The sequence below is a fragment of the Colletes latitarsis genome, chromosome 5, assembly GCF_051014445.1.
Source record: "Colletes latitarsis isolate SP2378_abdomen chromosome 5, iyColLati1, whole genome shotgun sequence".
NCBI lineage: Eukaryota > Metazoa > Arthropoda > Insecta > Hymenoptera > Colletidae > Colletes > Colletes latitarsis.
In genome coordinates, this window is record NC_135138.1 from 31,187,001 (window position 1) to 31,202,843 (window position 15,843).

General features: G+C 39.7%; 1 protein-coding gene across 4 annotated transcripts in view; it reads right to left on the reverse strand.

Annotated features, from left to right (window-relative positions):
- Nlg-5 (neuroligin 5) overlaps positions 1-15,581 on the reverse strand; it is a 157,787-nt gene extending 142,206 nt beyond the window's left edge. For all 4 annotated transcript variants that reach the window (XR_013079735.1, XM_076765750.1, XM_076765751.1 and 1 more), the window contains exon 1: positions 14,288-15,581. The gene's annotated coding sequence lies outside the window, so the exon portion shown is untranslated. The remainder of the gene's footprint in view (positions 1-14,287) is intronic.
- Between the last annotated feature and the right edge of the window lie 262 nt (positions 15,582-15,843).

Genomic DNA, 15,843 nt, shown 5'->3' on the forward strand with positions numbered 1-15,843 from the left:
CCAAAAGATCTAAAAATAATAACTGTGCATAATAGCAACAATATCGTGTCCCTAGTTTCTATAAAAATATAAATCTAGTTCCACGACACTTTCAATATAAAACCGGTATTTTGTAACGTATATTTTATTTTTTCGTTTTTTTACAACATAGTTTTTTTAGTAAAAAAATCTATTTGTACCTTTTAATACACTTTGTATCGAAGTACGGAATTGAAACATGATCAAAATTGTTTTTTTTTCAATATACTGCACACGGTGTGTCAGTAACTCTGTCACTAAAACGCAAAAGTGTTTAAAGAACAATTTGTTTGGTTCAATTATACACTTGAATCGTTCGTAATTATAAATGGTACGTTGCGGCCAGAATTCATTCGCGTTAAAGCTGCATCTTTAGGATAAAATAAACGGAACTTCTAAACAAATACTGACGTAGGAGCAATGGAATGCAGGTGCTTCGTAAGGGAACGAAACAAGAGGTAGAAAAAATGCATCATTCTCGGGCATGCAACTGATATGAATAATTAATGCAGAGCGGGCGCCACGGACAGCAGCTAGATTCGAGGATGTGTTCCCGGGGCGAGAAGAAGCGTTTCGTTCTGAAAAAGAATTACGCGGGACGCGACGCCAGCTAATTGTTCCATTTAAATTTCATACGCCGCGGTCGTATTTGCAATTGAAATTATTTTATTACGAAATAACGCTGCGGTGGTGGTGGCTACCCTTCTTGAAGATAAATGCCCTCGCGAGAATGCTTCGGAACTGACCCCGCTTGCTAAAAAAGAAATACGAGATCGACCTGTAACGATTCAGACGCAACTTCTATATTCTATTTGATGCGGCAAATGGACAGAAAAAAAGGCAGCAGATTTAACGCCTCCACTTCTGAACCTTCTTCGCATGTTTTTTTAATATAATGTGATTCTGTAATGAATATAACGAACGTAAAAATTATTTCAAATTACGACAAAGTTAAACAGGTAAAAAATGAAGCAAATGTTAAAAGTTTACTGAATAATTTCTATTTATTAAAGTTTAAAGTTCCGTTCGGTCTTTGCCAACAACCCAGGTTGAAAAGTGAAATGACATTATGAAGCAACTGCAGTATGGAAGGCAATTTTGACGCGTTTCAGACGTATCGATCAACGTAATTCTAGCGATATTTCATCGAAAGTGCCAAGGCGAAGTGATATATGTATCTCCGTAATTTCTTCCGAGCGTAATTTCTGTCTTTTGTATTGTTCACCGTGCACCAGTTTCGCTGTCTCGAAATCACGACGCGGCTACATTCTTCAGGAAATTGTGCGCGTGTTCCAAGTGCTACCTTGCAACTTTACCCCACCGCACGCCCCTCCCACGCTTCGTATCTTGAAGTTTTCACTTAAACACAGGACAGCCGCCACGACCATCGCTCGTTTCTTTTTATTTCGCGTGTTTCAGACGAGGATACTTGCCCCGTGCATTCACCCTTTCCCATTTCTCAATATTTTATTTAGAATTAAATACAGTGGAAATGCTAATAACAAATAATATGGAATCCCAACATGGTTTATTGTAGGACACCTTTAAGACGCGTTCTTTATTTTTCGACCGTTAATAATACGAGGGCTTAAGACCCTCCGAATCACTTAATTGCACGACAATACAAATTGACATATAATAAAGCCATTACGCGACATGAACTCGTTAACTAGTTTCCAGGGGTACTTTAGGCCCAGATACCTGCGCCCTCGAAATCGCGGCCGACTAATAACAAATTAAGACACCTGTTAAGAGAAGTCTCCACAAATTGATCGACTACTCGATTGCTCAGAAAATTTCAAGCAGACGACCGATCAAAAACTATCGATTCCCTATCAGCTGCTGGAGAAAACCTTCGAAAGGATTTAATGTCACACCATGACCCTGAACCGTAGTTCCTGTGTCGTGAAACTTTGCGACCGTATAAAAGTTCGCTCTGAACGGTCGCTTCTCTAAACAGCATCTAGGCGACCCAGTTTCGAGTATAAACATAACCAGCACCGTTCATCAAAGCGAACGAGGAGAATGAAGTTGAGCTAATTCCGACCTGTTTTCCTCGAAAATGCTCGAGCTCTCGAGTCGACACAAGTCGCTGTTCCAGCAACGGGTAACGAACAGCCGTAAAAAGGCGGGACGTGGCACGGGTTTCGAGGTCTCTGACTCCTCGACCTGCCCAACACAACCTCCCCTTCGTCGACTTAACACTAATTGATGTTTCGCTCCCCGAACGCTCGAATAAGCCTTTCGTGACCCTCTCGTCCCATCCTCCTTTGTTATCCTAATCACGGGAGTGACATCGTTGGCCACGCTTCTCCGAACGCGCACGCCAGCTTTTATTCGCAGGTTAATTTATTATGGTAATTAATTTTCCGAGTGGTACTCTCCTGGAAAGAGCCAGGCCCTGGTCGCGTGCTTCTCGCGACCTGGTGCGAGATTCGTTTTCGTGCTCAGGTTGCCTGCTTTTCGGTTTCGTCGTCGTCGAGTAAACGTAGCTGGATTCTATAAGCGTCTTTGAGGCTTTAGAATATTTTCCACTGTGTTAATCGGCACAAAAATTTTTTGTTAATGATGTATTAACGCGTGTGCTTCAATTCGATAGACCATTCAAAAATAAACAGAAAACTAAATGACTTAAATATATAATATTTTCTGAGCCATTAATATATTAGTTCTGCAGGATTAACAAGCCACGAGGATATCAAATAAATGGAATTAATTTATGTCGAGAATCCCGAGCAACAGAAACATCGACGCGCATTAACAGTGAAAAGCATGCCGGTATACATCATGCGAGAAATTATTACCATGATGCTCCTATTAATTCGAGTATCCACTCTCTGCCATATTCGAGCAATATTTTCTCTTGAACCGAACCTCGGTCCTTTATAATTGATACCTTGTTATTGTTCGTATTAATACCTAATTTTCATTTTCGTTATCCCCTGTTACCACTAATGCTAGTAATTATCGATGAATTTACGAATATTTCATGTAATAGATTTTGTGATTGGAAAAGACAATCATGCCAACAATGCCCAAACGATTAAACTATGTTAATGATGTTCGATCCACCCTTGGGAAAATTTTTAATGGCAGATTCTAGACGCCAAAGTAAGATGAACATCAAGAATACCAATTTGTTGATTGAGGCTTCGTTAAAAAGTTGTAGAAATATTTCTGGCCACACAGTATATTTTCGATAAAGAATTTTTTTCTCGAAAGTACGTAGGATTTCGGAGATATGTGTATTCACCAAAAATTATTGTAATTGCCCCGTGCAACCGAAAATAATTTTTTTAGAATGATTTGAAAAATTTTTTTTTCGCTGAAAAATTCGTTCTTGAATTTCAGTAAATTTGTCTGACGTCCTACGGAAATTTTGTCTAGTACTTTCTTGTAGGTACCCCTGAGCTCTACTGCCATACTAAGTTTCATTGCGATACGTTCACTATTGTACAAGTTATGGACGTTTGAAAATTGGACCAGTTTTATACGGGTTTTCTAATTTTACGGGGTTAAGAAACAATTTTTCGAATATTTTTGGAATTTATACATATTCTCCATCAAAATACGCATCGTTTGCTTTTTGAAACATTAAAATCGTCCAATCCGTTCAGAAGTTATGATGTTTTAAAGATGCGCATGAAATTTCAGTGAAACATATCAATGGTATGGTCAGACATTATATTTTCGGTAAGGAATTTTTTTCTCGAAAGTGAGTAGGATTTCTGGGGTATGTTTAATGACCAAAAATGATTATATTTGACCCCTGCAACCAAAAATGATTTTTCCAGAACAATTTGAAATTTTTTTTTTCGCCGAAAAATTTAAGCACCGAAATTTTCAATGTAAAAACTTTAAATTGTGTTGAAAATAGCAAATCACGTTACGTTAGGAAACATTAATTACTTTTTTCATTGCGGATACATTTAATTGCGTCCCATTCGTAATATGAATCGTTAAATTTATTTTCTATGTGCATAATTTAATTGCGTTCCGGGCAGCAATGTTATTGTCATCCCACAGCACCGTTCATTTGATATTCCAGACCGTAGCGCATATTCACGGTGTATTTTTGTTAATTACTTTCTGGTTTTGCAAGCAACCCTGCATTTTTATTTTCTTCCACGTACATTTCTGCGGCCGCATATTACGGTAACATTCATTATTAAACAGACAAATTTTTTATTTAACTCGAAAAAAAGTTGAAAGTTCATAATTTCCCTGGCAAATTTGTTAATTTTCTATTACTTCCTAGCATGTACGTCTCGTAAAGACAAACTTCCAAACGCGAGTACGAACTTTTGCGACTATAATCGGTCTAGTTTAGTTTAAATGCGTGGAAAAATTATAATTAATACATAGTCTCCTTTCAAGATTTCCTTGGCTTCGGTGAGGTTTTCTCAAAGCGTAGAAATATTTCAAATAAGCAAAACAATGTAAATTCAATGTTTATACAAAGATTCTGTTTATTTAATTGTTTTGTAGCATTTTTGTACACTATAGTCAATATTTTATTTCACACGTCTAAGTATTTGCAAGTGTTTAGTCAGATACGTTTCAAACATATGCAAAACTATATAATTCGTGATTGTCTCTCCTCCAAGTACGACTAACGCTATCCCCAAATGAAATGAGCGAAAGTTTATCATTTGTATGAACAACCTATCGTACAATGTTCATTCAGCGTTTATAGAAAAAGAACTCAAAACTTTTTCTTGCACATTCGATCTTTCAAAAGTTTAACAATTTCGTAAAATTACTTCGAGTCACCGTCACTTCCCATTCTCCACACTCGTTCGAAGTGGAATCGATCGAAGAAGTTGTTCGATTTGAAACTAAATCGACTCTACGTGTAAGTTGGAAGATGAGTAGAAAGCGAAGTAAAACGAACTCGTGAAGCCATCTCAACTCTTGAAGTACAATATTCCCGTTGGTATCATCTTGAACACCGAGTATAACGAAATTTGTGTGTCCATCACGGACAAACAGCGAATCGTCGATCGATAATTTTTAACAAAGCATTTATGTTTTAATTTTATTCCTATGTTTTCTTGTAAAACAAACCACCGAACTACGAAGGAAAAATGCGTCATTCACTACGAAGATTTGACATTAAAAATTCGTAAGAATTCGCGTGAAAATACCGTGAGACTGAATCGTAGGGAGCTCAAAAAATTCGAGGCTATTTAATATTAAATTATTTTAATGGATTCTGTGCACGGAGCGGTGCCTCGTTACTGGACACCTTCGAATAGAAACGAGCCAAGCGCGTGCAAGATCCTTACCGAGTTACAAAGATAGCATCGGCGACGAGAAGAATATAATTGAACGGCGCGTAAAAGGTTTCTCGCGCAGCGCCGGCAAAGGGATGACGAAACCGACGCCGACACCGACGCCGACGTCCCTTTGAACGGGGGACGAAAACGATGTCGCTCGAAAAAGGCGAGTGCAACCTCGACGACGATAATGATTTATTAATAAGGCCGGGATAGCCGTCAAGTATAAGATCTCAAAGAGAGAGCGAGAGAAATAGAGAAGGAAGGGTCTCGAGAGTCAAAGTTGTCTCTGTGCCGCCGTCGGGATGCTTCCTTCCTTTTTCGCCGCGACGACAGAGCGCAGAGTAGGTCGATGAACAGGATGGCAGAAATGAAAGAGAACGAAGAACGCCCCGGGGGTTCTGATTTCGCACCGTACAACGAGACATCTTACGCCCCTGCAACGGTTAACTTCATATTTGTTGATAGCGGGAAGCTAACGTGAATGGACCGGGTTGCCTCTGTTCCCAACGGATTAATTCTCGACTGGAAGACAGTTTTTAACGATTCTCGAGTCACTGACTCAGATGAACTCTCGAGCCGTTTATTACCTTTTCTGTAACAAGCAACTAACTACTGCTGAATTTTCGCGATGTTTCTGATTACCAAATAAAGTTGTTGAATATTGTTCGCTCGCGAATTGTTACGAATGTTAAACATCGAACCGACGCACCTATTACACGTTCTACCAAAAAAAAAAAAAATAACTAATATACGAATTACGTGTACTGTGAGTGGAAAATAATGTTCAATATTTCGACTTTTAATCCTGCTTTCTACTACTCTCGACACATCCTTTAAGAAAGTACGGGGAACATTTCAGAGTACGAAGGAAATAAGTTCTAATTTATGATCATAATATCGTTGAAATATCACTTTATTCGACGCTTGGTAATGAAACACCATCTTGGCGTAGGCGGTGTTGTAAAATCTTCAGGCAACGCGATTGTCGTTCTCAAAGTAATGCGATATCGCGTGGTGCTCTTACAGAAATTGCGGCTTGAATATTACAACACGCAACCTAACGTTGTCATTATAAAATACTTGCGCGCCGTTTCGAACTTCGTAGACCGTTCGCTATATAAATCTCCAGCGAATTAAAACTAACAAGAATTTATTTTCTAACAATTTGATCTCGGGATAAATTTTCCAAGTATTTTCTCCACAAGTAGCCGTCTTTACACAATCGAATTAAAAAAGTATGAACTTGGGTTAAATTTTAAATATATTCTCTCTAAAAGACAGGCTGAATATTTCTGATAAAAGTTTTAATATACAATTAACTTCTAAATATTGTCTCGATAATAGTTTGACAGTTCAACCACAGAATCAACATAAGTTGTTGATAGTAATAAATAGATAAATTGAATGTCGAAATATAGTTTTCTATACCATAATTTACATTTTCATTTCTCTCCTTATTTACATTATTACGTAATAATATTAATGATATTTATAATATCATATTAGTTTCTTTCCTATTATTTAGGAATCTTGCTATTATGTTTCGCCTCTGGTGCAGCTGTTTATATTTCCTGCCAATTCTCATTGAACAGGGTATAGAAAATACTTCCATAAAAACCGGTCAGGTCACATTGTTAAACTACCGCCTTTCTGGAAAAATTTCAAACCCCTGCGGTCGAACGTATCCCCTCGATTCAGTCTCACCGAGTTTCCCCATGGTTCCCTTGCTAATCTCGGAACGATCGAAGAAACGCGAAACGAAGGGGAGATTAAGCACAGCTATCGCGTGGAACTGAAACCTTAATTGGAACCACGAAAAGACACAAAAAATTCATTTAATGAGCGACCAAGAGTTGCGCTTGTCGAGACGCCGATTTCGACCAGTCCCTCTAACGCCGCGGGATATTTATCGAAGCAGAATTTTTCCAAGGGATTTTCCCCGGTCTAAATACGCTTCAATTTATTTCCTTCAATTATAGGACCCGGGAATATGTTCTTTCTTCCCATGAACTCTTTTATTTTACCCACTAGGACGTGACACGTGAATAATTTGAGAGGTCTGGGAATTTAATTATCATGACAAGAGAAAAAGCGCGTCAAAGTCTGTTTCATATTGAAATCTTTATTAATTTTTAGCGAGTTTTTCTTACATACAAAATTAAAAATCAGCCAGTAGTTGTGCATTAAACCAACAAAGCTAGAGGCCATAAATATTTTGTTTTAACAGCTTCCACTTAATAGATTCCGAAACGCTAAAATATCCTCCAAAGCTATTTCCTCTGCGCTGCCAAAAACAAAAAGCAACAGTGCCTATTCTGTGTTTCACGAAACCGACAACACCACTATAGTTTTGAAACGCGGCTATTCGCTCAACGATAAAAAATCAATTTCCCTTCCATTTCTCAAAACGTGACCAATCTCCATCGCCAGAGATCGCTGCAATTTGTGATTCCCATTTTTCTATCTTGTTCAAGAGCAACCAAGTTACTGTCGCATAAAAATATCATTGTCTTTTATATTTAGTACGTGTTTCAACGCGGCAAGAATTCTAGCAGTTTATGCAATTTAACGAGATCGCAATCAACGATAAAACAGAAATACAATTCAAGAATTCAATAAGCGATAATTTTCCTTTTTACATCGACTGTAGTATGGAAATTAAAATTATTACAGATATGATTTAGAATAACTTTAAAAAACATATTAAGATTTAATGGACATGCTCTAAAAGTTTTTATGGTGGATTTGCATTTTATTTTAAATTCAGAATTCAATGGTCGTACTAAAACATCCACTCTCTACGCTCTAACAAGAATATATTGTTTTTATTTCATTTCATGAAAAGTTTTAATCAATTTTTCAGAGGAATTTTTAATAAATATGATTGCAATGACCCATAACATGAGTAGTATGTTATTTATTATACTTGATGAGTTAGGAAGACTAGGCAATATAGTAATCAATTAATGTGGCATATTATAGAGACATTTTATTATAAACACATGCAAGAGATTAACTGAACTGTATACATATATTTTTCTATTGCCACGCCCTTAAATGCAAAATCGATTAACCCCTTAACGCTCAGATACTTTTCAAATTTACTGCGTAAAATGTACAATTTTGCATAAATTCATATTCGGTAGATATTGTAACATATTGTATGCACTATTAATGGTGTACAAGTAGTTCAGGTATTTTTATGTAAGTATTTTAGCCAGAATACAGAAAATTGTATAAAAAAATTTTTTGTGATATCATAGCAACGATAACAATAACAGAAACGATGATTGTCTAAAGAAGCAAAAATAACAATGCAATTTTATTGGTAATCCAAATATAGGGTACCTCCTTTGCTCAATCGTGATTCTAAAAGAATAGCAAGAAGGTCGATTAGCATCCTGGACTCAACTCTTCTAGTTAACGTCAATGGGGAACCGAGAATATTGAGAAGATCCGTTCCGGGGAACATGACGAATACCGAGATCGCGACAGGAATGAAAAATTAAATCGCTGTCGTCGCTAACAATCCGTCTCCACGCGCTTCAGGGTAGCGAACCGCGAAGAGGGAAGAAGAAACTTGTCAGAAAAAACATCGAATCGAGCGGGAGCAACGGGTCGTCGGTTGTCCAAGCGACCGGTGACTTTTTCTGCGTATTACCGAGCTTCTTTCCCCGACGGATGACACTGACGAATGCCCGCCCGCTGGAAATTATCTCGCATAAACTCCGCGAGGAATCCTAACCCGCAAGGACCACCTGATGTTTCCCGATACGAATGGGCCAAGTGTCTCAGCGACGTTTTTCCATCGCGCGTCTCAATCCATTTTGATCGTGTCAAGGAACACCAAGAATACAACGCTCGCTTTTTCCCTCGACGACACCCAATGAATTTCTCTTCGCGTAGACGTTTCATGGCTGGCGAACGTAATGAACTAGTGATTCCGAAGGGAAGCTAACCCAACCCGAATACCATTTGGCATGGCTTAGATGTATTTCCCCGAAAACGAGGGTCGTGACGTTTGAATATTTGTTACCATCCGCGTTTGACCCTTCCAAACGCGTGACCTTTTGTGTAATCGTTAATTTTCTTTGGCAATTTTGACTCGGACGTATAGTTTTTAAATAAATTACAAAAGGGTTAATCGTATGTTCCATTGTACGATCTCTCGCAGTTTCAGAAGTGAGAGTCGAATTCGAGATTGGTATCGCGTGGTCAGTTGTGCGTCTAACGAATCGTTTTGCTGTGTGCAAAGCATTAACGCGGATCGTATGAGCAATTGTATGTTTCATCAACTCGATACTGTTACCGTGTGCAATAGGAATAGTGAATCGAGCTGAGTGCTTTATCACTTTGTCCAAATGAGACGCGCAACAGTGTGATACCGAAGGTGAGAAATCCTACCGATTATCGACTACCAGAGTTAAAAGCATTTTTATAAACACGTTGCTCGGTCTTTCGTGTATCAACTTAGACAATCGTGGAATTAATACACGCGGACTACCAACGTCGAGGGAAAAAGCAGAATTAGTAGCGAGACTCGAAGAAGCAGATTCAGAAGTTTGGAATAACTTATACATCGCTGTATGGGAAAGCAACAATGACGATATTCCGCAGGGAGCGAACAAAGCTGCACAAGAAATCGACGCGAACGAAGAAGCTGCAGGGAGAAACAGTGTAGTGAATCGTGAACTCAAATTGATTCGACGCGAAAGAGACCTGTTACGTCGCGAGCTGGATTTGGCAAGACACGCAGTCGAAATAAGTCACCGAGTCTCAAATTCGATGCTAATAAGATCCTTACAATTTTTAAAATCTTGACAGCTAATTCTAAAAGCCACGTTTTAACATACTATCGAAAATATTTATATCTCAAAACTCTTTCGTAAAAGAATTTGTTTTGTTATTTTTTTCAATTACACTTTTCTTTCTTATAATTAAAACAGTAAAAATTGAACACACCCGAATTTACTAGTAACGTGAACCATTCGAAAACAATTTTCTCGCGAATCTGTCATTGCGAGGGAGCCGGGATTCAAACAGTTTCGATAACCGTGAGCAAGGAGTTGGCTTTTCATTAACGCGGCGCAGCGTCAACCAGTCGATTAAGGAATCGAGTGTGTCCCTAATTAAACCAGTCTAATACCACTGAGCGGTAGCGTATTCGCTATTCAACGTGTTTGAGGATGAAAGGCTTCGTCGCGTGTTTTCCGCGTAGCGCGAGTCGAACACGATTGGTGTGCGGTGTAAATATGAGTGTCGCGGTGCGTCATCGTATGAAAGAAGCCTTTTGGATTCCGAAGAATAAATTTCCTTTGAGCAAACATCGCGGCGGAGTTGCTTCCCATGGTCGCGGAGTATGCTTTCGAGTAACGACGAGCACGCCTTTTTCCGCGGTCGTTCGATTACTTCCGTGTGAATTATCCGACGTTCAATTTGGAGGCAAAGTCACCCGTGAGCGCACACATGGCCGCGCGCGACGGGCTTGTTTGCCCGGAATTTTCTCGCACTGTTGGGAAATTCCAGTTTCCGTCAAGGAAAGCAGTTTCCTTTGCTTTAAGCGATAGCTGTTTCGAGTCTCCGTTCCTGCGGAGCCAACGTTTTTCGACCCCGTTGGTTCCGCAAGTCATCGGCGTGTCTATAGAATCAATAGAATCGGTCGCAACCAGCGAATACAATTTGCTTTCGAAAGTTCTAAATTAGCAATCGAGTCGAAACGCGTGCCCGAAAAAAAGGACAAGAAAGTTTGTTTAAAAATTCGAAATGCAATAAGACCCATATCAAACCCAGCATGGGAAATAATAACGCAAATTCTTGAACAAGTTATCTAGGTGACCTATCCTACATGCCTAAACCTACACATTTTTCGTAAATATTTTTTAATTACCGAACAGTTCGATCAAAATTTCATGTTGCTAATACCTCAAGTATGTTATAAGAATTACGTGGAACCCGTGAAAGAAACTATTCCAGTCGAAGAAAGGGAGTGGGAGAGCACATGACCGCGATCGAAGGGTACGTTTCACCGTTCGCAGCCGAGCACAAAAGGATCCGTCGAACATTTTTCGCCGTCGCGGTCGAAAATCGATCGTGAAAAATGCCAGGAGAAAGGCGGCGAAAAATCTCGCGGCAACATTCTCGATTTCACGCTCGCAATTCTCCGGTTTGAGTGAGAGAGAGTACTCCGTTATGCATATAACCGCCGCTGGTATTCAGGGAACGTAGAAACGTAATCAAAGTGCCAACGGTGAAGGATCGTCCGGTTGAAAAATCACGAGAAAGAGAATACAAGAGGGACAGAGAGGGACAGAGAGAGAGGATGATCGGAGTGCACATGTGCACTTCCGTATGTAAAGGGGGAACAAGTTAAATTAAGCCAGTTCCCCGTCAGACGTGATGTACAAAGGGTAACTTGATATATACAATGTCTAGATATGCAAAGCGCGATGCAACAGAGTGTATATCCAGACTGTCTGAAACGTTTCACGCTGCTGTTACGCCATATTTTCAACGACACGCCGCCGGGCCTTGGAATTAACAGCGATAGGACGATTAATTCAAAACTAACGCGTGAAAGTATGTAGATAAAGCACGGACCGCAGCATCATTGTTTTAAAAATTTTGTGAAAGAGCTCTGCGTTACGTATGAAAATAAAAGTAAAGGATTTGAGAAGATTGATCGTTTTTACAGCTGCTATCGTTTTATTTGTAATAAAGTAAAACCGAAGATTCTTTCGAGTACAATTCTCTTATATTATTCCTCGTCATCGTACCTCAACCTCGAGCGAAACTAGAGTATGTAAAAGATGGCGCAGGAATATCAACAGCTTGAAGTTACATTCCAAGTTTGACTTCTAAAGTTTAATTTACATTTGAAGTTCGACACAGCTCTATTTGCGTTTGAATTATTAGTTCAAGAATAGTATTTCTTTTTCTTATTCCCAATCGATTAATCAATTAAGTATCTCCTGTATATGGAATTTTTTTCAAACAACGAATTTACGAATTTGTATATGGCAGAGTAATAGTCTAAACAGAATAAAATTTTCTTTTTCAAAGTAGAAACTGACAATTTTGATGCACGATAATCGCGTTGCTGTACCTTGAAATTTATGAATTGATTATTAATATATTGCACGGAAAAGTGAAAATTTCTCTTTGATTTTTAATTTGTCCGAGTTTGAGAGCCTGATTTGTTTGTGTGGGTCCTTTAAGAGTCTGTTTTCACGCGTCTGTGTTAACTTAAATATAAGATTGCACGCGGAAAGTGGCGACCTTGTGTGCGAATTAGAGTGACTCGAAGGTCACAGCGCACGCCCACTCACTCGCGTGTGGAAGTGCCAAAATTTGGTGTGAAGGGGAATGGAAAATTCAGGCCCAGAGGATTGCACAACTAGCACTACTGATCCTGATCACCCTTAAGTTTACAATGTGGCAATCGCTACTCAGAAGAAGTAGTAAGACGATAACTGACAGAGATATAAACAAAGACTCGTTGCAACAGCCAAAAGACAGAACAATAAGACAACGAAATAAAATAATTTGAAATAATTACAAGAGCAAGTCATAATATATCGTTAAGATAGTATTGATTTTCAAATTTTCGATAACACAATTCTTTCAAATCATGTTGTATTTGTCATGACAACTGAGGGTTCTATTCGTGTTAGCGCAGTTTCAGATGTCTTCGAATCCTCATCTCGCATCGGAAAGTTGAAAGAATAATAGAAGAATATGAGTTTCTTTATTGTCGCGAAAGTAAAAAGCACTTCCCTCGATCAATCGCGAAACGAGTCGCGCGACCAAGAAACTTTGGGAAGGCCAATGGAAATGGAGGGGAAAATTGAAGACAGTCGAAAAGTATTTCCGATATTGGAAAAGACGTAGGCACACGACAGAATGCATCCCGACTGGTAAACAAGATTGCCGTTCCATTTTCATCCGAGAAACAACGACGCTTCTTATCTCGCGAATACGCGGCAAAAGGAAGACCACAACAAAATAAGAGAACACGAGAAAACCACTGACTTGAGGCTGTTCACAAATCGATAATTTTATTAATCCACGCGTTTTGAATTTGTTGTTTTCGATAGAAGTTATACCAGTTTCTTCCTAAATTTATTTGCAAAATTGACAAATAAACTGTTAAAACAATTCTAGACCTGAAATGTACATTTAAATCGTGTAGTTAGAATAATATTTGGTTCTGCAACGAAAAGAAATCAAATTTGTGCACGTTTAAAAATATTTACGACGAATTGTTTTCACGAATATAGACCAATACTTTTTCGTCGACAAAGAGTATTTTATTTAACGGTTTTCCTACCTCAGTTGGTCACGGAGTTTTTGTGTGGATGAAATACGTTTCGACTAGTACAAGTGTACATCAACCTTTGACTGGCTTTTCACTCGCAATGAAAGTTATCTGCATTTACAGTCATCGATACGTTTTTTTGAAAGACACTTCGTTTGGTAGATAGAGACGGTGCACTGCTTGCTTGTGCTCTCTCTCTCTTTAAAACAAACAACAAGCGGACCGAATGCTGTACGACCACGGAGTAAACTCGAAGCGAAAAGTCGAGTGAACGACAGAGTCATAGAAGGGTTTACCTCTCGATGGTGCTGACCGAAAACTTGAAAAGGATCATATTATAGTTTATACAATATTTATCAATATTTTAAATATCGGTACGAACGAAAAATACAAACATCAGAATAATAATATTTCAGCACGAAATAATTAGAAGCATCGCGTTACTGGATAATTAAAACAAGAACTAGATATTTAACAAAGAATAAAACAAATAAACGAAACATATTTGGTAATATTTTCAGATTATTTTGCAATTATTCCGAGCACAGCGTATCGTGGATCGATTTTCTGTCCCATAACTCGTAACAAAGTACATAACTTTATTAATGGAACAGTATTCCGAAGGTCTCTTTGCATCGAGCATCGTAAAAATATTTATGAAGCATCCGCTTACCGGCGAACGGCGAAACGCAACTCCTTAACTTCGTCTCTGAATCTTGCTCATCGTATCCTATCTTCGTGCTCGAAATAATTTGTAGCCCCAAACACGGTGCGCCCGATTCATTTCCGAAAACGCGACAAGCTTCGGTGCTTCTCGTTACCACTAATCCGAGTAAACAAGTCGTTACAATATGCACAGACACACCAAACAACAGGACACGCTGTCACGCGATTCCTCGAGATGCGTACGCGACGATGTCCACAGACCAACTAAACGAGCTACGTCACGCGGTCGTTTCTTATCTCAGAAAACCGCGTCTGTCTATATCGTATTATAATATATAATGATCCTTTGCCGGCGAATCGTTCGACGCGACCAATTAACTAGGATAAGTTTCAAAATTATTTACGTCCACTGTTTATATCGTGATAATAAGTAACCGTGAAATTCGACGTCCGCGTCCTTGTCGCCACGTGTAAAAAGGTAACCGAGAATTTGAAGAACAGAATCGTTTATAAAGTCAAGAGGTTTCTTATCGTTCGTTCGTTCGTTATTTTTCCTTCGCGATGTTTCGAGCTTCCGAAGAAATTGTTCAATTAGAAGAACTCGAAGTAACTCTAAAGTTCAAGAACTTTTTGTTCCCATCAGCTGAGCCAAGACGTCCGATATTCTCGTTATCGGTGCACAATCGATCAGTGAAAGACAAGACTCCTCTATCGTTCGAGTATTTCAAAATTAATTGCCTTCGTGCAGTCGTGCAGCTGATTTGTTACGTTGTTTCTGGACACTTTGGGGCTCGAACTGTCGCCCATCTTTGCACTGCACTCGAAGCAAACCTGCTATCGTCACCCTTTCCTTAATTCGACGCACCAGTTTAGCACAGTCCGCCTGATTCTACCGCGTTCGGTCATTAGAAGCGCCTTAACGACGAATCATCACTGGGCATATCAAACGTCCAGTTTACTCGGAACGGTTAATCACCCGTATATTGCACTGAACACCGATTAATCGAACGAGGAAGTCCTAGAAAATCCTAGACCTCGAAGACATCTTGCTGCTCGTTGGGTCCGATCGGTTCTCGCGAACAGTGTCGATCGTCGGCCTAACCTCGAAATTCTCGAACGATTGGACACAGTCGATTTCCGGGCTGCTCGAAGCTGACAAAATTGGAGGTCAGATCGTGACGTAGCGCGTCACGCGCAGGTAGCACGTGACACGACGTCCGTGTGTGACGTCGCGACGACGAGAAGAACCACGGTACACCTGGTACCAGAGCCACCCGATGTGACGTTCTGGCCTGGTCTGTGTACCAGGGTGCTACTGGGGATCGGCGTATGCTTGTTTTTGCAGGGCCGCTAGGAAAGAGCGAGAGCAGCCACGGCAAGCGAGAGGGGTTGGCCCGGGGTGGAAGCGAGAGAGGCAAGAGACACGCGAATCGAACCGAGATCGGCGCGCAGGGAGTAACAGGGACGAACCTAGACGCCGGCGGACGAGATGGAGAGCGATACGAGAAAAGGGGTTGAAGGGGTCAAAGGGAGGTGGGGAAAATGGCGAGTAGAGGGGTAGCG